Below are 24,261 nucleotides of genomic sequence, written 5' to 3'. Positions count from 1 at the left end.
CGAGTAATAACTATCTCCATGTCTGATGGAGAGAAAATTTATGAAAGTAGTGCATACATCCATAGCCGTGATCCCTCTGAGGTACAAGGATATGTCGTGTGCTGAACTTAAACAAAAGGCTGTTCTATCGCATAATACCCTGTGCTTAGTAGTTGATGAGGTCATGTCTTCTACTTCTTTAGATACATTGGCATATCTACCTAGCAGGAAGGCGTTATTTCATCAAGTAGGTAGATTACGGAGAAAACAAAGTGGTGTATCAGGGAATTATAGTCTAACTTTAAAAAATGTTGTTGTATCTGATTTTCCTTTGAAAGCCGGAGTATTTGTTAACAAATGTTATATAGACAGTTCGACTGATTTTACTGTTCTGGTAGTGACAACAGTGAATAACGTGTATGATATGAGCCGTTGTACTATTTGGTTAATGGATGGTACGTTCTTTTTTAGAGGAATAATCTGCCGTCAACTTTATAGTCTTCACGGATTTGTAAAATACGGTAGCTATACAAGAAGTGTACCTTTGCTTTATTGCCTTATGAGTAGGAAATCTTTGAAGAGCTATAATGTTATGTGGCACTGTGTTTTGTCTTTAATGGCTTACAACAACTTTGTGATCAATGTGAAATATGTCCTGTGCGACTTTGAGATAGCCACGATCAAAAGTTTAAGGATGAATCTAAATGGGTTAGTACCTAAAGGTTGCCTTTTTCACTTTAGTCAAAATATTTATTTAATTATTTTACATTTGTTTACCGGGAAAGTCTGACTGGAACAAGGTCCATTTACAGTGGAGGCCCGGGGAGAAAAGCTCCATAACATAACAGCACAAATACAACAAATGACAAAAACAATTCTGTACAGTGGCGTATATACAATCATAATGTCATGATATAACAATACAAATGACAGAAAATTTTCTATACAGTGGAATATATACAATCAAGGAGATTTATCATACATTAGTTTGATTTAAGCAAGCTTGGTATATAGATAGCAAAACTTTGAATTTCACTATTGGTACTACAAAGCATGGAAATGAAAGAATGCAATCAGGAAAATTGATGCTATTAGAGAGACATCTTATGGTGTGAGAAATAGTTTATAGGATAGTAGTTCTTGATAGGGAGTATTTGAGTAGTACAGAATAGCTGAGGTAAGCAGTGAGGAGATGAGGTGTGGCAAGTTTGGGGGAGAGCAGAAAATAATTTATGTGATGCAGGGACAGAGCCATGATTGCAAGAGGTGTGATTTAAGTATCCTCTTGAAAAGTGAGATGGATGGTGCAGAGTAGATATTTTGGGGGAGGTTATTCCATTCCCTAGCAATGGTGTGAGAGATAAGATCTTTCCCTGCAGTGTTATTGGCTTTGGTTATGTCGAGCAGGGATTTGTTGGATGAGCGCAGAGGGCGACTTGCTGAATATTGGTTTAGAAGTTGGTTTAGGGCTGGGGTTTTCTGAGGGTTCCTTATTATGTTGAAGGTGAGGACTAACTGCTGACAACTAATTAGCTGAGGGAGTTCTAACCACTGTAGTTGCTTCAGGGCAAGATAGTGATGACTTCTAAAAGTGGAGTTATTTGCGAATTTTGCAGTTTTATTATAACATGAATCTAGTTTGTTTAGGTCTGTTTTCCTGATATGAATTAGGATTGGTGATGCATACATTAGGGTAGACAAGAGGTGGGTTTGGTCTAGGGAGATTCTTGCTTGGTCAGATATGAACTGTTTGTGTTTGTATAAGGTTCCTAATTTCTTGTGTACCTTTGTGATGGTTTGTGAGATATGGACATTAAAGTTTAGATCCTTATCTATTTCAACCGCAAGCAGTTTAGTGTGAGGGGAGGGGGGGATTGTGGTCCAGTTTTTGGAGGTGATAGTGAAGGTAGGGGGAGTGGTTTGGGATTTATTGGGGGTAAAAAGGAGTAATTTGGTCTTGTTGGGGTTTAGAGTAAGTTGGATATCAGTAATCCATTGTTCCACAGAGCAGAAGAATTCTTGGGTAAGCTTTTGAAGAGTGATTATGGATGGGGGCTGAGCAGATTAGGGTGGAGTCATCTGCGTACTGTATAAGTGATGCAAGCAGGGTGGAAGTATGTAGTTTGTTAGTGAAAATGGTGAATAGTAGAGGACCCAGTGTTGTTCCTTGTGGAATGCCTATAGTAGTTGATAATAGAGGTGACAGTGTACTTTGCCATTTAACGGAATGTTTTCTGCAGAGAGAAAGTTTCTGAACCATGAAGTAGTAGAGGGGGCGAAGGACAAGGTAGACAGAGTGTCTAAGAGTAGGTTATGGGAGACTGTATCAAATGCTTTTGATAGAGCTAAGAATATGGCTGAGACAAAATTGTTGTTTCTTAGTTGGTTAATCTGATTGGTAAAGGAGAGTAGAGCAGTAGATTTGCTATGGTTTGGGCGGAAACCATGCTGTGTGTTGGAGATGAGGGTTATGTGTGGATAAGAAGTACATTACCTGGGTGTGAATACATTTCTACAGAAGCTTGGAAAGGGGGGATAAGATAGCAATTGGCCGGTAGTTTGATAGTTCATAGGAGTTTCCACCTTTGTGAAGGGGAATTATATATGACACTTTGCATAGATGGGGTACGTAGGTTTCTTGTATAGAGCGGTTTATAAGAATTGAGACAGGGTAGGCTAGTGATTCTGCAGCTAATTTTTGAAAACTAGTGGGTAAACCATCTGCTTGCGAGAGTGTTAGGTTTTAGTTTAGAGAGTAGTTTTTTAACTGAAGAGGTTGATACAGGTGAGAGTGTAAAGGTGGGTATGTTAGTTTGTTCTACAGTTGGGGTGGTTTTAGTGTTATTGTTTGATAGTTGGGTAGATAGTGCGAGGATAGATTCTGTGAAGTGATGATTCAATTGTGAAGCTATGCTATCATTATCGGAATTGTTGTTGGGAGATGGGGTGGTGGTTTTGCCAGGTTTTAGAAGGATATTGATGGCCTGCCAGAACTTTTGGGGGTTTCTAGAGTGCTTGTTTTGGATGTCTAAGAAGTAGTTTTTATCTTATTTTGTTTGGGTTTTGGTCTTATTTCGTAGTTCTTGATATTTCTGTCTATCTTGGATAGTGTTGTTCTTTTTCCAGTTTTTCCAGGCATTGTCTCTGGCTTTTAGTGAGGCTTTTGTTGTCTTACTTAGCCATGGGGCATAGTTAATTTTATTCCTGAGTTTCTTAATGGGAGCTAGTATATTTAGTACTTTCATGAAAGTAGTATTAAAAAAAAATCAGCTGCCTGGTCTAATGGTAGACTTTTTAGTGGGTTCCAGTCATGTTGCTGGAGCATCCTGTTAAGACTTTGTGGATTTAATTTGTGCTCGTCCCTAGTTTCCTTGAATAGCATGGGTTTAGGTATTTTTGCCTGTTTACGAAGGAGGAATGTGGGGCAGTGGTCACTCAATGTATCAGGTAAGCAGCCCACATGATAATTTTCTGTTGGGAGATTAACTAGTGTCCAATCTAGAATGGAGGTTCTATTGGATTTTTTGTCTACTCTGGTGGATTCTTGGATTAGTTGTGAGAATCCATCATCATCATCATCATCTTTCGGCTTTTCCTGTTAGGGGTCGCCACAGTGGATCATCTCTTTTCATTTCTTCCTATCCTCTGCACCTTGCTCTGTCGCACCAACCACCTGCATGTCCTCTCTCACCACGTCCATAAACCTTATCTTAGGCCTTCCTCTTTTCCTCTTACCTGGCAGCTCCATCCTTAGCATCTTTTTCCCAATATATACCCATCATCCCTCCTCAGCACATGTCCAAACCAACGCAATCTCGTCTCTCTTGCTTTGTCTCCAAACTGTCCAACATGAGCTGACCCTCTAATATACCGATTCCTAATCCTATCCATCCTAGTCACACCGAGTGCAAATCTTAACATCTTTAACTCTGCCACATCCAGCTCTGACTCCTGCCTTTTTGTCAATGCCACTGTCTCCAACCCATATAACATAGCTGGTCTCACTACCCTCTTGTAGACCTTCCCTTTCACTCTTACTGGTACCCGCCTGTCACAAATCACTCCTGACACTCTTCTCCACCCATTCCACCCTGCCTGTACTCTCTTCTTCACCTCTCTTCCACATTCACCATTACTCTGAACTGTTGATCCCAAGTACTTAAACTCGTCCACCTTTAACAACTCTACTCCCTGCATCCTCACCATTCCTCTATCCTCCCTCATTCACACATATATATTCTGTCTTAGCCCTGCTGACCTTCATTCCTCTGCTCTCTAGAGCATATCTCCACCTCTCCAGAGTCTCCTCAACCTGATTCCTACTCTCACTACAGATCACAGCGTCATCTGCAAACATCATAGTCCACGGGGCCTCCTGTCTGATCTCATCTGTCAACCTGTCCATTACCACTGCAAATAAGAAAGGACTCAGAGCTGACCCTTGATGTAATCCCACCTCCACCTTAAATGGATCTGTCACTCCCACTGCAGTCCTCACCACTGTCACACTACCCTCGTACATATCCTGTACCACTCTTACATACTTCTCTGCCACTCCCGACTTCCTCATACAATACCACAACTCTTCTCTAGGCACCCTGTCATATGCTTTCTCCAAGTCTACAAAGACACAGTGCAACTCCTTCTGACCTTCTCTGTATTTCTCCAATAACACTGTCAGAGTAAACATTGCATCTGTAGTGCTCTTTCCTGGCATGAAACCATACTGCTGATCACTAATCATCACCTCCCTTCTTAACCTAGCTTCTACTACTCTTTCCCATAACTTCAAGCTGTGACTGATCATTTTTATCCATCTGTAGTTACTGCAGCTCTGCACATCACCCTTATTTTTAAAGATAGGTACCAAAACACTTTCTCTCCACTCCTCAGGCATCCTCTGACTTTTCAAAATGTCATTAAACAATCTAGTAAAAAATTCCACTGCCATTTCTGCTGAGCACCTCCATGCTTCCATTGGGATATCATCTGGGCCAACAGCCTTTCCATTCTTCATCCTCTTCATAGCTGTCCTTATTTCCTCCTTGCTAATCTGTTTCACTTCCTGATTCACTATCCCCACATCATCCAACCTTCTCTCTCTCTCTCATTCTCTTCATTCATCAGCCTCTAAAAATAATCTTTCCATCTACTCAACACACTCTCCTCTCTTGAGTACCTTTCCCTCACTATCCTTTATCACCCTTACTTGCTGCACATCTTTCCCAGCTCTGCCCCTCTGTCTAGCCAATCGGTACAGGTCATTTTCTCCCTCTTTAGTGTCCAATCTCTCATACAACTCTCCATACTCCTTATCCTTAGCTTTCGCCACTTCTCTTTGCCATGCGCCTCATCTCCTTATACTCATGTCTACTTTCTTCATCTCTTTGACAATCCCACTTCTTCTTCACCAGCCTCTTCCTCTGTATACTCTCCTGTACTTCCTCATTCCACCACCAGGTCTCCTTGTCCTCCTTCTTCTGTCCAGATGTCACACCAAGCACCTTTCTAGCAGTCTCCCTTACTAGCTCTGCTGTAGTTACCCAGCTAATCGGTAACTCTCCACTGCCTCCCAGTACCTATCTTAACTCTTCCCTAAGCTCCACTTCACAATCACCCTTTTTTAACTTCCACCATTTAATCCTTGGCACTGCTTTCACACTCCTCCTCCTCTTCTTGATCACCGTCATCCTACAGACCACCATTCTATGCTGCTTAACTACACTTTCCCCTGCCACCACTTTACAGTCTCCAATCTCCTTCAGACTGGCCCTCCTACATAGGATATAATCCACCTGTGTGCATCTTCCTCCACTCTTGTATGTCACCCTATGCTCCTCCCTCTTCTTAAAACACGTATTCACCACAGCCATGTCCATCCTTTTCGCAAAATCCACAATCATCTGACCTTCTGCATTCCTCAGAATCCAAATAGGTTAATATGGTTTGAGGGATTGTTGGAGTTGCAGGCTAGACAGTCTATGTTTAGGTCATCTAGCAGGATGGTTTCTTGTGGTAGGTTGATTGTGGCCCATTGTAGTGTCTGTTCTATTATAAGTGAGTTATTTCCTGGAGGAATATAACTGCAGAGGATGTTGATTCTCTTTTTGTTTTTGAGGGGACATAACGGAGCCTAATGTCTCTGCATTCTGAAATTTGGGAAGTGGGGATTTTAGTGGTTGGAGGTTGAGTGTATTTTTAAATAAGATTGCAACTCCGCCTCCCTTTTTGGTACCTCTGTCTTGCCTTAGGATGTTACAGCCTGGGGGAAGAATGTCTTTGTTTTGATTGGTAGGTTTTAGCCAGGTCCCAGTAATGGTTAGTATGTCTGGGGAGTAGTGGGATTATAAATACGTGTAAGTCATGTAGTTTGTTGGATATGCTTTTTGTGTTTATATTGATAATAAGTAGATCTGACTTGTGTTTCTGGGATAGAGTTGGGTTGCATGGACCTGGGTTGGGTTGTATGTCCCCTGACGATAGTCATTTTCTGAGGAATAGTGTGAGTTTTATGGCATGGGCTATATCTATGTGTTGTTTGGACATTGTTTGTCTATTGTGAGGTAGTGTGGTTGCTGTTTTGTGCGCATAGAGTAATGAGTTGTTGTTAAATAGTGTGGAGCATATTACTGTATTTTTATGAGTTTGTGTGTGTGTGGGTGGGTGTTATGTAGAAGGTAGTGTTTGTTGTTATGTTAGAGTGTATGGATGTGGTGTAAGCTAGAGTAGTGAGAGTTAGTAGTAGTAGTATTCCTAGTATGCCTTGCGTGGTGTGAATGGGGTATGCAGAGGAGGTGGTTGTGAGGTGGAGGGTGTAGTATGGAAGTGGGAGTGGATCTGATGACTGAGTGATGGTAATAGATTGTTGTAGAGGGGGTGGAGCTATATGGGCTATAAGTGTAGGAGCATTGGGGGTGGGTGGAATTTGGGGCAGGGAGAGGAGCGGAGTGAGCCCGAAGGGCGAACAGAGCGGGCTAGAGCAAGACAACCTGAAGCTGCAAAAAATTATCAGTAACAGCAAGAGATTGACTGAGCAAGAAGGTAGCTAGGAGGGAGTGGGTAAGTTGGAACTATAGAATGTGGAGTATGCTTGAATAAAAACTCACCCAGCTTTGGTAAGATGGGGGGGGGGAGCCAAGAGATTAATTTAGTTCCTAGCTGATACTTGGTGAAATGCTGCCACCTAGTGGCAAAAAGAGATGGTGTACAGCAGGGATAAGCAATCCCACTATGTAGTAGTTTAGGCAAGGGTTGATAAAATACCGGAGGGGGAGATAGGTAAGCGGTCTGCAGTAGGCTGCTAATGAACACACACGCAGGAGGGCAGCTATCACGCATGGGTATGAAATATTAAAATAGTTAGTTCACAATCACTTTTAGTAGGCTACATATATTCACTGTTTTGTTTGGGAAAGTCCTCACAGTAGCACTCTGTTATGGAGCCTGGCTGGCAGGCAAAGTTCAGGGTGTCTTCAGGGATTGTCTGGAAGTTTCCTTAATGCTTTAGTGGCAGAGAGGGAGCACCCGGACGGTGTATGTTGTTGAGTCAAGCAACCTAACCGCAGGACCGATGCAAGGGGGATGTGGACGCTACGAAGCCAGATTTAAAAATCCATGGCATAAACTACAAAGTCTTGGGTTAGCAGCATTGTACAACAAATGTCAATGGTTTCAAACTTCAGTGAATTGTCCAATAGCCCTTGCTTTTGTTTCAGAGGATGAAGTTATACCTGCTTTTAATTTATTAAAGCAGTCTTTTCCTGTGAAAGGTCAGGGTCTGCTAAAATATTTTTCTGATTGGTACCTTTTAGGTAAACCTAGAAAGTTTTCAACTCGAAGAACTGCATTTGTGAGATTTCCCCTGCTGTTTCCTAAAGAATTTTGGAATGTGTCACAGTTAAATATGCAATGTTTACCTCAAACTCAAAATAGCATTGAAGGTTGGCACGATAGACTAAAGTATATGTTGGGGAGTCGCGCTACTGATTTAGCAGTGCTTATGTCCACATTGGCTAGAGAACAAAAACGAGTGGAGGAATTGCATTTAAGAGTGGCAGCAGGCTGTCGACCATCGCAAAAAAGAAGAAAACTTAACCTATGGCAAACCCAGTTTGAGACCGTGTTGGGTAGTGAGGACAATTATGACACTTGTTAGTTTTTTTGAAAGCTGTTGCTACTCTAGTGAAGCTTTGATCTCAACGTATTGCATATATAAGTTGTTGGAATGCTTTTCATCTAAACGTTGAGTTGTGTTCACATTTTTGGAAGTGGAAGAATGTACAAATATGTTAGGTTGCACTATGAATGGATTGGTAATCACTGCTTGAAATGGGACATTTATAGGTCGATTATGTTTGAATGACACATTTCTGGTTGAAAAGAGGGATATAATCTTTACATTATACTTGGTGTGAAAGAATCCCTTGTTACGCACTATGAGGCTGAGAGACAAGAGTGCAGGTTCGCCATTTACTTTTGCGATAGTATGGGTTTCGAGTTTGTAGGACAGTGATGATTTGGGTGATTTTTTTCGACAATGCAAGGTTCGATAATGTTAGTTTGCCATATTGTGGGCTTGGGACGTTATGGTCTCGACATTTAGCAATTCGATGAAATGGTAATTTGATCATAATATATATATATATATATATATATATATATATATATATATATATAGAGAGAGAGAGAGAGAGTGCGCAAGAGAGATGTGTGTGCGTGTGTGTGTATGTATGTATATACATATATATATATATATATATATATATATATATATATATATTTTTTTTTTAGATATAAAAGTGAATGGTGGTGCCCCACAGGGCCTGTTGAAAGAGCTGCTTTTGTTTCTTGATTTTTCTCTGACCTACAGACTAAAATCAAAGACTTATGGCCTACTAAATTTGTGGATGACTGAAAAAATGAAGTTATTGTCAGATCAATGTGTGACACAGAAGTCCTTCAGCAGAAACATATTGAAAATGAGCCTGCATTTAATGCTAAAAATTGAACATTGTCACTTTTGACAAATAAATCATCACTCCAGCATATAGAGTAAATGAAAATGTAGTTGCGAGACCATGAAACCTGGATTAATTCCCTCTTCTTTGACTACTGTGTACTAACAGTTGCCAGGAAATCCTTTGACTAGAAGTAGCTGATCATTACGGGAATATCATCCACATCTAAAGAAGTTTTCATCCTGTTGTATTCAGCAGTAATAAGACCAGTTATAGACTACAGTGCAATCCCTTGGCTGTACCACAGCACACATATCAAACAGCTGGAAAAGACCCAAGAGGTTCCTAACAAATAGGATCATAAGTTTTTAAAATCACTAAGCTACCAGAAATGACTAGAATCACTGTCACTCTTTAGTCTATCTTACAGGCTTCTCAAAGGAGGTGTATGACTTGCTTTCTGAGCAGTCAGGGACCCAGTAGCCTAGGACGTCTGCTACCTTCACAAATCATACCATCCCATAAATACCAGAACAAGAGATCTAAACCTGCTTCAGCAGATCAGTAAATCAAGGTGGATTGAGGGAGATTTTACTCCGGTGTCTCCATCACCTCTGGAATAGACTCCCCCTACAGGTAAGGTGCTGTGATACACTATCTTTCTTCTGGGACCTGGGTAATTGAATATTTATAAGTACATATCTGGCATGACTGGCAGAATCATCTGTGAGAAGGAAGAGGGGCAGTCTATTCAGGGAACTGGCAAAGTATAATAGAGGCAAGACTCTGTAGACTTGAAACTTCCTATGATTCAGGTCTCATTGCCAGTAACAAGGCAGTGGCTCACCTCCACAGCACACCCCCTCACACCTTCATGTTTGATTTGAGCAGGATCAACCCCATCATTCCATCCCCTTCTTGGTCATTTGTTCTGGGACTAAGGCCAGTAATCAAAACCAGGTCACCTGCAATTGGATTGTAGTCAAGGCTGTATCCCTGTATGCCACAGAGCTGAGCAAGTCCATTTTTATTTCAATTGCCAGCAGTTCTTTTTCCAGAAGTACCGGTTGTTTCAAAGCCAAATAATGATGGGATATAAAATTTGTTACTGTGGCAAGCAAACTTTGCAATTTTATTATAGCAAGTTTCAAGTTTTGCTAGGTCAAGATTTCTTAATGTTTGTAAGAATTTATGAGGTGTATAGTAGCGTAGAGATAAGATGGGTTCTTGCTATAGTAGCCTTTGAAGATTTATTTATAAATTGTCGATTCTGAATAGGGTTCCTCATTTTTTATGAATTTTTTTTTGTCTGTGATATGTGTATGTCGAATTTTATGTTAAGGTCATTGACCACGCCAAGTAATTTTGTTTGGGGAAACTGGAAAAATAATTGTAAGGTTTAATGATAAGGTATTGAATGGTGGGTGGGCGTCTGCAGTTCTAGGTTGATAGAAGAGCATGCGTTTTGTTTTGGTAGGGTTAAGTATAAGTTGTACACTGTTTAGCCAAGATTCCATGGCATTAAATGACTGCTGGGTGATTTTTTGAAATTTTTGTAATGTTAGGGTGGCACAAATCAGGGTGGAATCATCTGCATATTGAACTGTGGAGGCAGGTGGGGTGGCAGTATGAAGACTGTTAATAAAGATAATAAAAAGGAATGGACCCAGAATAGATTCCCTGTGAAACTCCCAAGGTTACAGGCAGTGATGAAGAGAGATTTTGTTGCCATTTACAGCTTGCTAGAGTCCATTTAGTTATTGCTGGAACCAAGCAAGTGCAGAACAGCCAAGTTTAAGTTCCGAGAGTGTAGTTAAGAGTTTAGAATGGGAGATGGTATCAAAATCTTTGGACAGATTAAGAAAGATGGAGGAAACTAAATTGCCATCATTGTGATGGTAGTTAATAACGTTAGTAAAGTTGTTTTTGCTCACCTAGTATCTCTGACAGCGTAGTCTGCAGGCAATCTTTAAAGTCTGCCAACTTATTAAACTCCCACAAAATATGTTCCCAATTACCTCTTTCTTCCCCATCATATCTCCAACATTTTCTGTCTAGCTAAGGAAAAATCCTTTGGAGTCTACTTGGGGGTATAAAAATATGTATGTAAACACTTCCAAGTAAAGGTCATAAATCATCTAGACTTTGTTGCATATTTGGGAGACATACATATATCCCCCATTGTTTCTTTGTGAATCGCTTATTAAATCTCTCTTCCCAATCTTTTCTAACCTCCTCTGATTCTTATAGTTATCATGCAATATTTTGTATGCTCTACTAATTATTTATTAATTATTTATGTATTTATTTTACATTTGTTGACCAGGATTGTCCGACTGAGCTGAAGAGTCCTTTTTTACAATTTTCATTATAAATTAGCATTAAACAGCAATGTTACAGGGTTATTACAAGGCATTAAGTAGCAATACAATGTTATACAGTGTCAATAATCAGGAATATAGCAAAACTATTTACAAGATGTATAAAAATAAATATGTCATTAAGATGAATATAGTTTTTGGGGTAAGTGCTTACAAAAAACAAGTTTCATCATAATTCCCTTTTTAACAGCAGCTTCTGTTCTAGATTCTACTAAAAATTCTACCAGTGCTGGTCTTTTGCTTAATATCCCCCTTATTTCTTTTTGCCTATGCTCTGTCTTCCCTATCAAGGATTGATATCAATCTCTAGACTGTAGTCCATATAAATTCTTGGCCTCTTACCTTTCCCTCTAATTATTTTCTCTCAGTACCTTGGTTCATTTACCAGTTTTCTCCAGTAAACTCAAACCCCCTCTTGCTAATTGTCTGTAACCCTAATTTGCAGTCATCCCTATCATCAGAATCTCCTTTCTCCATTCCCGTGTTGGCTTAGTTCTTAGAGTACTCTTTGCTACTTTATGAACATAATATTCTGTATGGTATTGTTATTCTTCTTGAGTATCTGCATCCAAAATCCCTTGAGCTTCCCCTCTGTTTCATCAAAATCCCTTTCCACTTTGAATTATAGGTTTCTACATGTGCTATGTATAGAAGCTTTAATTGTTTAGCTCTGAAATACCCCTTCAAATTGGTTATCCCAAAATACCTTGTTCAATTGGAAGAATTAGCTTATCCCACTTGGTTCTTGCTGTCTTTCCCTTCCATATAAAATCCTTCAGCTCTTTATTAATTGCTGTCCACAACATCTCAGCTGGTTGATAAAAATATGCCTGCCCTGTATATAAGACTAAAGGGACTAAAAACATTTTAACTGCTTGTATCTTGATATCCATATCCATATTACAGTGCTTCCAATTTGTCAGTTTTTGTGTTATCTTTTTAGTTTCTTCCCACATATCCTTAGCTGCCACACCAGAATCCTTTCTAATTGATATCCCTAAGTACTTAATTTTTTTCTTGTATCTGTAAGTGTGGATATTGCTGAACCAATTTGTGTGTGGTCAAACAATTTACAGCTATTGGCTTTGTTTTAGCTTCATTAATTTTGTATCCTGAAAAGATTTGAAACTGCCTCAAATTGTTCTACAACACTGAAATGTCCTTTTCTGGTTTTATCATGCATAAAATAATATCATCTGCAAATAGAGCCATGTTTTGTTTATTACCATACTAATTACATCCTTGAATTTCTGAGTCTATTATTTTCTTTGTCAGTGGTGCTCAATATAATGCAAATAACAAAGGGGAAAGAGGACACCCCTGCCTGGGTCTTGTGTTCTAACAGAAATTATAAAAGAGGAACAAACCCACTTTAGTTTTTGCCTCCAATCCCTCATATATCCTCCTAATCAACTTTATAATTTTAACAGGGGAATGCAAATGCTTCCATTGCTCTGCTGATACACTCCCAGCTTACTCTGTCAAATGCTTTCTCTGTGTCAAGACCCACCAACAACACTGGTATTTTCTTCCATTCAGCTTCCCTCTGGATCATCAGTGTTCTGTTAATGTTGTCAGTGTCAAATGATTGCCTCCCCTCCACAAAAACCATGTATCAATTTTGGCATCACCTTTGCCATTCTTTTAGCCATTGTAGGCACAGACATTTTATAATCATGGTTTAGAATTGAAATGGGCCTGTATGAAGCTGGATCTGATGGGTCTAGCTTGCAGTCTCTCTTGGTAGCTCTGAGATGTTAGGCCTGTGATTTTTTTTTTGTAAGAACTTTTGGGGTGTTTCTGTTTTGATATGTGTAGTGAGATGCATCCGAAAGGGGGTATGGTACTCTCTAACTGGTCCAATCAATGCTGAATATATAGGAGTAATTACCTCCTTAAACCTTGATGATATTCCTTTGGCAATTAGCTGTGCTAAATAGGGTTTCTTTACAACCATTCGAAAAGGCAATTTAAACAAACTAAAAACAAAACAAAAAAAAAAAACCACAGTGGAAGATTTGAAATATGATATTTAATTCATCTATGTAAAGCACAGGAAAAAGGTTTTTAAAGTGCATTCAAAATGTTATTTAAAATGTTTTTAAGCCTTTTAGTACTCTATATATCATAAGAAAAATTTGGTAACATGGGCTTGATTGGATAATTGATGTTTGTTAACTAATTGTTTAATTAATTTTTTTTAATTTTACTATTTAAATGTTGGGAGAAGTGTTTGTAGAATGTCTTAGTCTGAGGAAGGTGGGGAAAACTTCCCTACCGAAAGCGCTAACTTCTATCAAATAAATCCGTGCTCTGCCTGATTTACAGTTACTACGGCTTCCACTGTGGTTTTTTTTTTTTTTTTTTTTCTTTACAACCATTGTCATACGATAGTGAAGAGAAGGAGTTATCAATCCAAATTCCTAGATCCCTGACTACATTTTCATTTTGTAGCAGTGTGTTGTCTATATAGTGTGATTAGGGGAGGGGTTGTCTACCAAACATGATAATGCTACACTGCTTAACATTTAGTATGAGCACATTTTTAGTGCTCCAAGAGTTTACTACAGAGAGCTCATTCTGGGAGTAAGAGGAACAGCCCCCCTACACTCTAGTTTACAGTCATCCACAAACTGTTATTCTGGGATCTTTTCTCTCTGCTTGAAGTTCTGAAAAGCAAATGCTGAAAAGGAGAGGTCTCAGCAGTGAGACCTGAAGAATATTTCTGGTACACTCCTACTTTTGATGAGGGACATGCAAGTCGCACTGTGAGTGTTCTGTCTTTCAGCTAGTTTGCTATCCACGTGAGTCGATTTTTAAAGCATTTAGTTTCCATGTGATACCTTGGTCCGATTGATATTCTGTGCATACTGGATGGCCACCACCTACATTGTCTGTAACCATTTTGAAGAAGTTTACCAGATTGAGTAAAAGCTGTACACTTCACAAAACCAAACTGTTGGGTGATTGAGTCTAGCACAATTAATGATATCATAGTTTTGAGGTCCTGTTATAATCCCCCATGCCTTTGCAGATGAAACTTGGAAGGGTGACACAGCTGTAGTGACTTGGGTCAACTTTAAGACTATGCTTAAGGAGGGACATCACCACAGTAGTGTGCCATTTGTCAGGGATGAACCCAGTAGCTAAACATAGGTTAAACAGTTTGAGTGCATCTGCAGTGCAATGGCAAGTTTAAGTGACCGGGTAGACTGTTAGGTCCCATGGAAGAGGTATTTTTGTTTTTTGCTAGCTGGCACCGTAAATAAACTTTCTAGGTAATTGGCAGAATTAGGGATTCAGATGTTTTAGGACTTTGGATAGAAGTCTTTATAAGGATATTGGCAATGTCTGTTGCGTCAGAATAGGATACGTTGTTTATGAATAAGTTCACAGCAATACAAAGTATTGTTTCTTAATTATAAATTCTCTTTTAGCTGTGCTAGAAAACTGTCTTGGGCTTCAGAGGCCAGACTAAGTTCATACCATCTTTCAGTGGATCAGATAGTGTTCTTCATTTGTCTTTGAGAATAGGGGTTTTGGATCTACTAAATATTTTTTTCTTTCTTTTGTGTAGTTTTTAATAATGTTAGACAATTAGGGTGGTTTGTTTCTGAATTTCATGTGATACTTGGTTCTGACAGAGGCTGCAAGCCCTATGTAATTTTTCTAAATGGATATAGAATTCTTTAGTGAAGTTTGCTGTTTTATCAAGCTCAAGGAAGTGTAGTCATAAGGGAATTTTGGTATTTTGTCATAGTAGGTTTGGGTTGTCGTATCTGTAGCCCTTATATTCAGTAGGCTTGCTGTCTGGGTATTTAGGAGTTTAAAAGAGAAGGTCACAAATTTGTGGTTAGACTTCAGTGGGTAAAAAGAGTCCAGAGCAATAGTGTAAGAAGAAGCCATATTTGAAAGAATCAGATCAAGAATGTTCTGTTCTCCAATAGGTTTGCTTACTGACTGCTCAAGAACTTTTTAAAGTCTAAGAATTTTTGTGCCTAGCATTGGCAGTGTAGGTGTCTCAGTTTTATTGAGGGGTTATTAGTCACCCAATGTAATGGAATTTTTGCTAATAGAAAGAAAGTGTTCTGTAATGAGCTGTTAGCTGATAATCCTATCTAGAGTGATCTGCAGTTCACTGAATTCACTTTGTGGGTCCCTATGGATTTACCTGGAAATAAACATGTTCCTTGACAAATATGGAGACTCCTCCATAGTTGCCAATGGGTCTGAATATATGGAAAACACAAAACCCTTGTATAGTGGGACTGTTGTCTTTAAATTTGAACAGTGTCAATAATTACCCAGACATGGATGATTTCTAAATGCAGGAGTGCCTCAAGATCAGGCAATTTATTATTTAGCAGTTCTTTTGGTTCTTGTAAAAGCTAGAGTTCCGGGGCTCTCAGAAGCCATTGTTTGAGAAGTTTTCAAAAGTGCGTACCTACTGGGAAAACTTTTTTATGTTTTGATGACAAAAAGTGGGAAGTAGGACACTGATCCATTAAACAATTCTCCAGACAGCTGTGCAAAAGTGCTTTAGTACAAGAACCAAGGTTGTAGTTAATGAAGCAATCCATGGAGTTTATTATATTAAGTAAGAAGGAGCAGAGGATGTAAGTGCCATTTTGTACAGTTTGTTTCATAATGACATAATTTGCACATCTATGTTCTGGATTCTTGGCTTCACTTTTTACACAAGCTAAAGTACAAGAGCCATGTTCCTCAAAAGGGAGATACTATTTTCCTTTAGGAATTCATTACACAAGTTGGGTCTCATTTTGTCCACTGTTGGAATACATATTTTGGCCATCCCCAGCTTTCATGATAGGATGGATGGCTCTTTAGTCTCCCTAAAAATTTTCAAGCTTATGCTCTGAAACATTTTTCCAGTTGAACCCCTCTTCAAATCTCTGGTACCAAAAAATGATCATGTATGTTGGGTCAGTTCCAGTAGCTTACTCTGCTAGGGCAGTGGCTGCTTCACTTGTCTCAATAAATATTGGTAAGTGACATCTGTAAACACCTGCATGTGTTCTCTACATACTGTTGCTAGACCCTACAAAATAGATGATGTTTCAAACACTTTCTAGAGCCATTGTGAACAAGTCTTCCAAGGACCTGCACCCAATGAGCCTCTCCTTGGTAATGATGAGGACTGTAAGCAGTTTCTGGTAATGCAAGATATTCTCCATGACATTAAGTATGTGAGATGATGCTCTGGCGGCAGGATGAGTTCCCTCCTTGTTTCACCCCAGAAGTTTCACTTTGTATGTTTCTTTCATTTCTACGAACAAAATGACCCTTACCAGACTTCATGCTGTAACCCACTTCTCTTCAAAATTATCATTTTTTTGTATCAGAAAAGAACTGATGAAGACCAATAGTGGGCTACCCTAATCACTTGTCTAAAAGTGCATACAAGAACACCCTTCCATCTACTTACTTAACTGAATAAACTACTTGAAACGTCAACAAGGTGTCTTTATGCCTCCCACAGGGGAGGGTATCGGAGATAAGCCTCCTAGATCTGCTAGCTAAAGTGATTTTTATCTGGACTAATCTTTTATACTCTGATAAATGCAGACAAGAGGAAACCTACAAGATTGAGGGACAAAAAAAAATTGCTAAGCTCAACCTAAGTCCTTTAAGTACTCTGGTGCCAAAGTTTTATGTCACAAACTCCACATTGTGGCGATTACTTCAGACAGGTTTTGCTTTTTAATCTATCCTGGTAGGTTAGATGATGTGTGGTGCAGAACTGTTAGTGATCTGTTGTTTTCTTATCTTTGTGGTTATTTTATTGTTATAATGCATTCTCCTTTGGTTTTGCAATAGTCACCATGGTTTGTGATCATTTTTAGTGTTTTTTTTCTGTTATTTTTCATTCTGTGATGCTCTCCCTCCATGTAATTCTCTGTTGAATGTCCACTGACCTCTGTTGTATAAGGGATTCCACTAAGGCGGTCAGTTCAGTGAGTGAAAGCAATTATGAGGACTGGATGTTGTGTTTTTTTTTCCTAGTGACATCCAAGTTTTGTTTAATTTCTGGTGTTGGAGTTGTTGATGAGGCTGTATGGCCTTCTCTGTACCATAGTGAAAGAGGTATGGAAAATCACAAATAGTACGGGTTCTGCTAAGGTATAATGAATTGTTGATTATATGTATTTTAAACTAGTAAGTGCATTACTTTCATTTTGTGGTTGCATTTGCTGTTATCACTGTTGGTTCAGAACAGTGCACTAAATTTTTTGAATGGTAGTGTTATGTGTATTAGTAGACATATTTTTGTTTGTTATGTAGGGGAACTATGAATATGAAAATAGGAACGAGCACTTAACAACTTGTGCAGAAGCTGTGTGTGTTTCTGTCTCTCTCACACACACACACACACACACACACACACACACACACACACACACACACACACACACACACACACACACACACACATACACATATATGCAGTTGCTCTGTGGCAAGGAGTGAAATGTGAACTTTTCATTTGTGAAGAAAATGTGGTACAAAAGTGTAGGATAGTGTATAGTGAAGTGTACAATGGAACAAAAGTTCATTCCCTTAAACTGTTTGGAGGGTGATAGAGGGTGGAATGATAGGACTGGGAGTAGATCACAGAAATAGATTGTGATGCTCACGTGAGTACTGTATGAAGTATGGAGTGATATTGTGTTAAAGTTCTGCACGTGTGTTTGAAATCCCAGTCTGGTACATTCTGTAATATTTCTGATGGTTCAGAGATATACATAGTACAACTAACATCATATATTGGGTTAGGCATCTGAAAACAATTCATAAATGAGTAACAATTTCCAAAGAAAGCAAAGATGCCCTTGCCATTTTTGAAAATAAACTGCAACAGAAATGAGGCTTCTGGCAGTACAACATGCACGTAAATCATATTTCATCATTGCACAGATTTAATGGTAATTCCTTGAAAAGTACACCCAGTGCCATGCTGATTAGATTATGTAACTGAATATGAATGCAGTTACATTGTTTTTATCTGTTACAGTTGAAGCTCTTAAAAATAATACGAAATTTCTGAAAAAATTGTCATTCTTCAGTATTCGTAGCTCTACTATTCCACTGTTTCCCTATCACAATTGTTGTTTGTGTGTGTTGGGGGCTGAGGCTACAGAAAAGCAAGTCACAGCATGCCAACAGAAACTCTGTTTTGACAGTTTAATCTACAAAATGAATAATTATGCCAAAGAAAACATGCACAACAGTTACAAGTACTCCAAGTATTACTGGCTACTGCAATGCATGCAAAACCAAACCAGAACACTGTTTTTTTTTTTTTGTTTTTGTTTTTTAAGTGAGATATCACTTTAGCAAGGTGTCAGCTCCTGAAGAAACCTGAATAAGTAATTCATATGAAGGTGTGGCAGCAATTAGGCATTTGTTTGGACTTTTTTTGTAGCCATTACCTTAGTTATCCTATTTCATAAACTACATGTTATAGTAAAGTTTAATTGAAAGTAGTAATAAGTTACAGATCCTAGCAAAGTGTAAATGAAAGTAGTAGTAACAACATGCCTTACAGCGCTTGTTTTAATGGTACTTTGAAACTGAAAAATGCATGGATATTGATTTCACTCATTCAATTTTAATGAAATGATGTTTCTTTTGATAACCAGGAGTGAATATTATTTAGCTCTTCCTGGTTATTTGGCCTTTATGTACCAGTAAAGACTTAAGAAGTTGTTAGCATTCAGAAGTTGTGTAGCTGAAACACTATATCATTAATGGTCATTTGGATATATCTCATGGGCCTCCAGTACAGGTGGTTTAAGGTTAAATTACACAGTGAAGACCCTAGCTTGGCTAATTCGTAAAACTCTAATGTTGTTTGTTGAATAACAAGATAGGAGGCTTGAATAAACAAACTTCCCTGTGAGAAGTTATATAAATTCTGAAAGCACACCTAGTAAATATGTAACGGATGTCTAATTATTTAAAAGAGTAGTCTGAGAAATCTAGACATATTCTTGTTAATATGCACTTTAGGATGTTAAAAATTAAAATGGTGACTTGCACATTTACTTAATTTTTCTTCTTTTTACATTAAGGTAGTCCTTGGAAAATGAATGAACATAGAAATACAGTGAAATACCTTCAGTCAGTCAAGTTTACAGAATTACCACTGGATGACGGAGAATCAAGCAGATTGGAAGACCAACACCAGACCTAAAGATTGAGTCACCTGGAATAAGTAGAGAGAGAACATGCACATGTACCTTCGGCAATACAATTTACAAAAAAACACATCTGGATCTGTGGTTGTGAAGACACAAATCCCTTGTACTGCTTCCCATGCATACTGTTTGGTGGGGAGGAATGCTGGACTTCAAAAGGTATGAGTGACCTAAAGAGAATGGCAGAAAGAGTAAAAAAAACATGAAAATTCCCCAAGGCATCTAAAGAATTCATGCTTCTGACTGCCTTGGGAAAAGCAAATGTTAAGTCAAAAATGAGCACTAGATTTCAGTCATCAGTTGAAAGATATAATAAAAGAGTAGAACAAAACTGGCATGTTTTGTCTCGGTTAATTGACTGCATTAAACTGTCTGCTGATCATGAAGTAACTCTCGGAGGGAGCAGTGAGTCCATGGAATCAGTAGATGCTAGCCTCTTTTGTCAGATGGTAGATTACACTTGCATGTTAGATAAGATAGTGGCAGACCATATGAAGAATGCAACAGTTTTTAAAGGATTATCAAAAAACATTCAGAATGATCTGTTAAGAGTGCATGTTGGAAATCAGCAGAAAAGAAATAAAACAAGAGATCAGCAAAACAAGTTTTGTAGCAGTGATTGTAGATGAAACAACAGATGTAGCAGGGAAATGGCAGATTGCTGTTGTATTCCGATATGTTGTAAATAGCCAGGTGCAGGAACAGTTCTGGGGATTTTTTACACCACAGGGGCAGTCTGCACAAGATATCACTGCTGTTGTGCTTCAACAACTAAAGAAAGTAATCCCAAGCCAGACTGAGAAATTAATTGCTCAGTGTTATGGTGGTGCTTCCTTAATGAGTAGTGTGCAAAATGAAGTGCAATCATAAGGCAGACATTTAAATGTGCTTGTGTTGTTTACTGCTATGCACATCAGCTGAACTTAGTGATAGAAAGAGCAGCATCACAGAATCCTCATGCAAGAATTTTTTTTTTGAATCTTACTCACATTGCAGCATTTTTTTCATGATTGTGACAATACAAAACTAATATTGATCATGTGGTTGCAAGACATATTCAGGAAGTATGTGGAACACTAGGCACTCGATATTAGAACCATGAACATGGTGTATGAGAACAGAGAATCATTAATGCAGTGTGTCCATCACTTGGCAGTTTCAAGTACGAGTACATATACAACTGTAGGAGAAGCATCTAGATTAGAGAAGATGCTTCAAGATGATGAATTTGTTTTCTGGCTAACTCTTTTCCATTCCATAATGCCTCATGTTGATATTCTGTATAGACTGCTTCAATTTCATAATACAGATTCAACAAATGTCCAGAGTGATGTCGGAACTGTTCTTGATACTCTTAAAGTGCAATCACATATTAGTAGTACTGCAGGATGGCATTCAAAATCAGGGGCAGTACATCAGATGTTGTCTCTTGCTGCACTGGATGTCTGTGATCTGATAAGCTGCCAGGTCTCTACACTATTTCAACACTCTGGACATCTTGAAGCATCACTTTTACTGTCATATACAAAGTTTTCTGTTTATTTAAAAGAATTCCCAGAAGAGATCCTTGAGAAAACTTTAAAGACTTACCCATTTGTTGTTAAACAGAAGCTTAAATCAGAATTAGAAGTACTGTATAGTCACAAGGACTTTGGAGGACCTGGAAGTGCTGTTCACTATCAAAATTCTTACTTGAATATTCCCTGACAGCTGAATTTTCAGAGACCATTGCTCTCCTGATGATTATTCTTACAACTCCCATGCCAACTAGTGAGCCTGGGAGGGTTTTTTCAACATTAAAGAGAATTAAATCTGTTCTGTGTTCTACCAAAGACCAAGACAAATTGGATGTCTTAGCAATGATTTTGGTGGAAACACGGCTTATACGGAATATACCCAGCTTCAATCAGCAAGTTATAATAGATCTGTTTGCACAAAAGAAGGCTGTCAGGTTGACTTTTTGTTTAAGTAAGGAGAGAGACCATTATAGAATCCCAGTGGAATCAAGGCAGAGATTACATCTGTTCCAGTTCAAGGATGCTTTATCTGCAGGAACAGGTCCAAAAAATCAGAACTGAGGCATATTGTGCATCTGCATTGGCAGCAGTTATAGTACAAGGGAGGAGATCTGCAGCAATGGCAGTGCTTTTCATTGCCAGAGGATGCATTGTGCAGTAGTCTTTGGACTAAGTAAGAGGAGCATACCACTTGCTTCAGATGGGGAAAAAAGTGAGAAATTGGGGTATTTAGCCCATCTCAAGGTTAACATGTCCACATAAAGAGGTCATGGACTCTGCATTAAGATAGATCTCATAGCAAACTCTACAAAGTTGTAGCATATTGCAACTTCAGCAATGGCCACCTAAGAGTAAAGAGCTTTGGAGTCACTCTTCTAAAACAGTGACTTTAACCAGTGGTTTGGACTCCACTGACTTTAAACAGTGTCAAAGTATTTTTGGATTCCAGAAAAAAAAGTTTAATATTGAGCTTTTGGACTGATGGATTTTGTACATAAGAAGAATCTTTTGAGTACTGAATTTTGTCACAGCAGTTAAAAAAAGACAAATAAGAAGACACAAAGATGGCTTTGATAGCAGTAGCAAGAATGCCATAGAGGAAGTTGCAGGTTCCAGTGTAAAAATAAATGGCAGAAGAATTTGGAAGGAGAACATGAAAAGTTGATGAGGTGCTAAAACAAATTTACAAATCTGTGCTCTGTCACTAAGAGTTTACTCTCAGAGATGGACGGCAGCGATAAATGCCTTAGTGAGCAGTACCTCTGCAGAGACTAGAATCTGCATTTTTTTTACAGGACTAATGTACATGATTCACAAATGATAAGATAATCCATCTAAAATTTTGCACTGGAACAGAATAGATTAGGTCAAGGTGAAGAATGATGTTTTATAGGTAGAATTTGAAAGATTAGAATGAATAGACACCATAAAATGGGTGAGTATTTTGAAAAGTATGATGACTATCTTGAATTTTTTTTAAATATAACCCCTTAAAGTCACAGAGCAGAAAACACTCTGCAGAATAATTGTTTTCAGCAGAAGTGAAATTTCAGTTCTCTCTTCTTCTTAAACTGATGCTCCATACACTATTAGGAATGCTGGTGTTTACTTTGTCCACAGAAGATCTAGCAATATTGAGGAATAAATATCCCATATTCATGGACATGATGAAACATCGGTTAAGTTTTTCTGAGAATGTGATATTTTTGGAATAAAGAAGGGCAGAGAAAACTGAACTACACTGAAATAGTTTTGCATATGTGGTAATGTTTATTTTTTTGAAAATAATTTATGCAAAAGGAGATTATAAATCGGTTTGGCTGTGTCCCCAAAATTTTGTTTTTTATTTTAGAGTTTAAGAATTTACTGTGACCAAGCAAAAAAGAAAATGGGCTTAGAACATGGGTACTGGCAAGAGAAAAGTTTTATACACACAAAATGACTCCCTGTGTGACCCCCAAAAGAACGTAGAGATGGGAAAAAAAATCACAGAAGTGTGGACTAAAATTTTATGTTGCTGTGTATTTTTTAACTTTTACTAAGGCAAAATTACTGAAAAAGACTGAGTTCATTGTTAAAACTGTATTTAAATGAAAGGTCCACCCTCTCTTGCCGTTTCCCTTAAAGGAAAACTCTGCCCTCTCCTACAGTTTAACTCAATCCTTAGGTTTCTTTTCTCCCTACAGTATGGTTCCAGTATTGTGTAGGAACTAGAAACCTGCTTGTAATTTTTAAAACATTCACTTCCTTGCTTTATAATCAAAGGAATGGAAAGCCCACCTACTTTTTTTTTCAAGCTTAAATTCTCACATACTTTTGCAGAGGAATTCATTTCTGCCAGAATGACATACTAAAGACATAGGTCAATTTGTAGATTACCATCTCAGGTACTGCTGTCAGTCTTAGATGGTAATTAAACCTGATAATTTCAGAAGCACAGCAGCTGCTATAAAAAAGACAGAAAGCTATGGAACTGTTTCTGCTGTTTTATTGCAGAAAGGAGGAGGTTAACACTACCCTTTCATAGCAAAACAAAGCAATTAGATCAGTCAGGGGTTTAAAGGTAGTTGTCACCTCTTCTGACAAATTTAAATAAGCAGCATCACAGTACTGAAATGCTAAGCTTTAAATGTTTTGTTATTTATAATAGTTTATATGATAAGATAACTTAATGGTAGTATCAAAGATTTGTGACATTTAGAGAAAAGTCAGACAATATTTTTTTCATGTAAATATCAACATAGTTACCATTTTCAAGCAATGCCCCCCCCACCCCCACACTGGCCAAAACTACAGAAAGAGAGACAAGTGGCAACTTATCAACTAAGTGCACTGATAATGTTCATTATTGTATGCTTTTTTGTGACATCCTCCCAGAGAAGGGTGCATATCCGGTACACACAGATCCATGGTAAGAGATTCCCACTGACTTTGACTCAGTCCTTACAGTAGTAGAGTGCATGTGCATTTTGTAGTCCACAAAGGAAATGCGACCATTGATGGGAACCATAATATACAGATGAATTTACTTTAACATATGTTCACTATGTGTCCTTGTATTAAAAACTTTAAGAAAAGGAAGTTAAAAGTAGTACATGTGTTTAAATGCGCGCACACACACACACACACACACACGTTTTTGTACACATGTACTTTGTGTGTGTGTGTGTGTGTGTGTGTGTGTGTGTGTGTGTGTGTGTGTGTGTAT

At 38.4% G+C, this 24,261-nt stretch overlaps 1 long non-coding RNA gene across 1 annotated transcript in view; it reads left to right on the top strand.

Annotated features, from left to right (window-relative positions):
* Window positions 1–22,770, top strand: part of LOC122806644 — a 67,689-nt gene extending 44,919 nt beyond the window's left edge. The window contains exon 3 of the long non-coding RNA XR_006365531.1: window positions 19,411–22,770. This is a non-coding gene — a long non-coding RNA (uncharacterized LOC122806644). The remainder of the gene's footprint in view (window positions 1–19,410) is intronic.
* Window positions 22,771–24,261: the final 1,491 nt, after the last annotated feature.

The sequence above is a fragment of the Protopterus annectens genome, chromosome 7.part0 (genome assembly GCF_019279795.1).
Source record: "Protopterus annectens isolate FY-2018-M chromosome 7.part0, PAN1.0, whole genome shotgun sequence".
NCBI classification, from domain to species: domain Eukaryota; kingdom Metazoa; phylum Chordata; order Ceratodontiformes; family Protopteridae; genus Protopterus; species Protopterus annectens.
The sequence above is the reverse complement of the archived record's forward strand: the minus strand, read 5'-3'. Positions and strand labels throughout refer to the sequence as shown.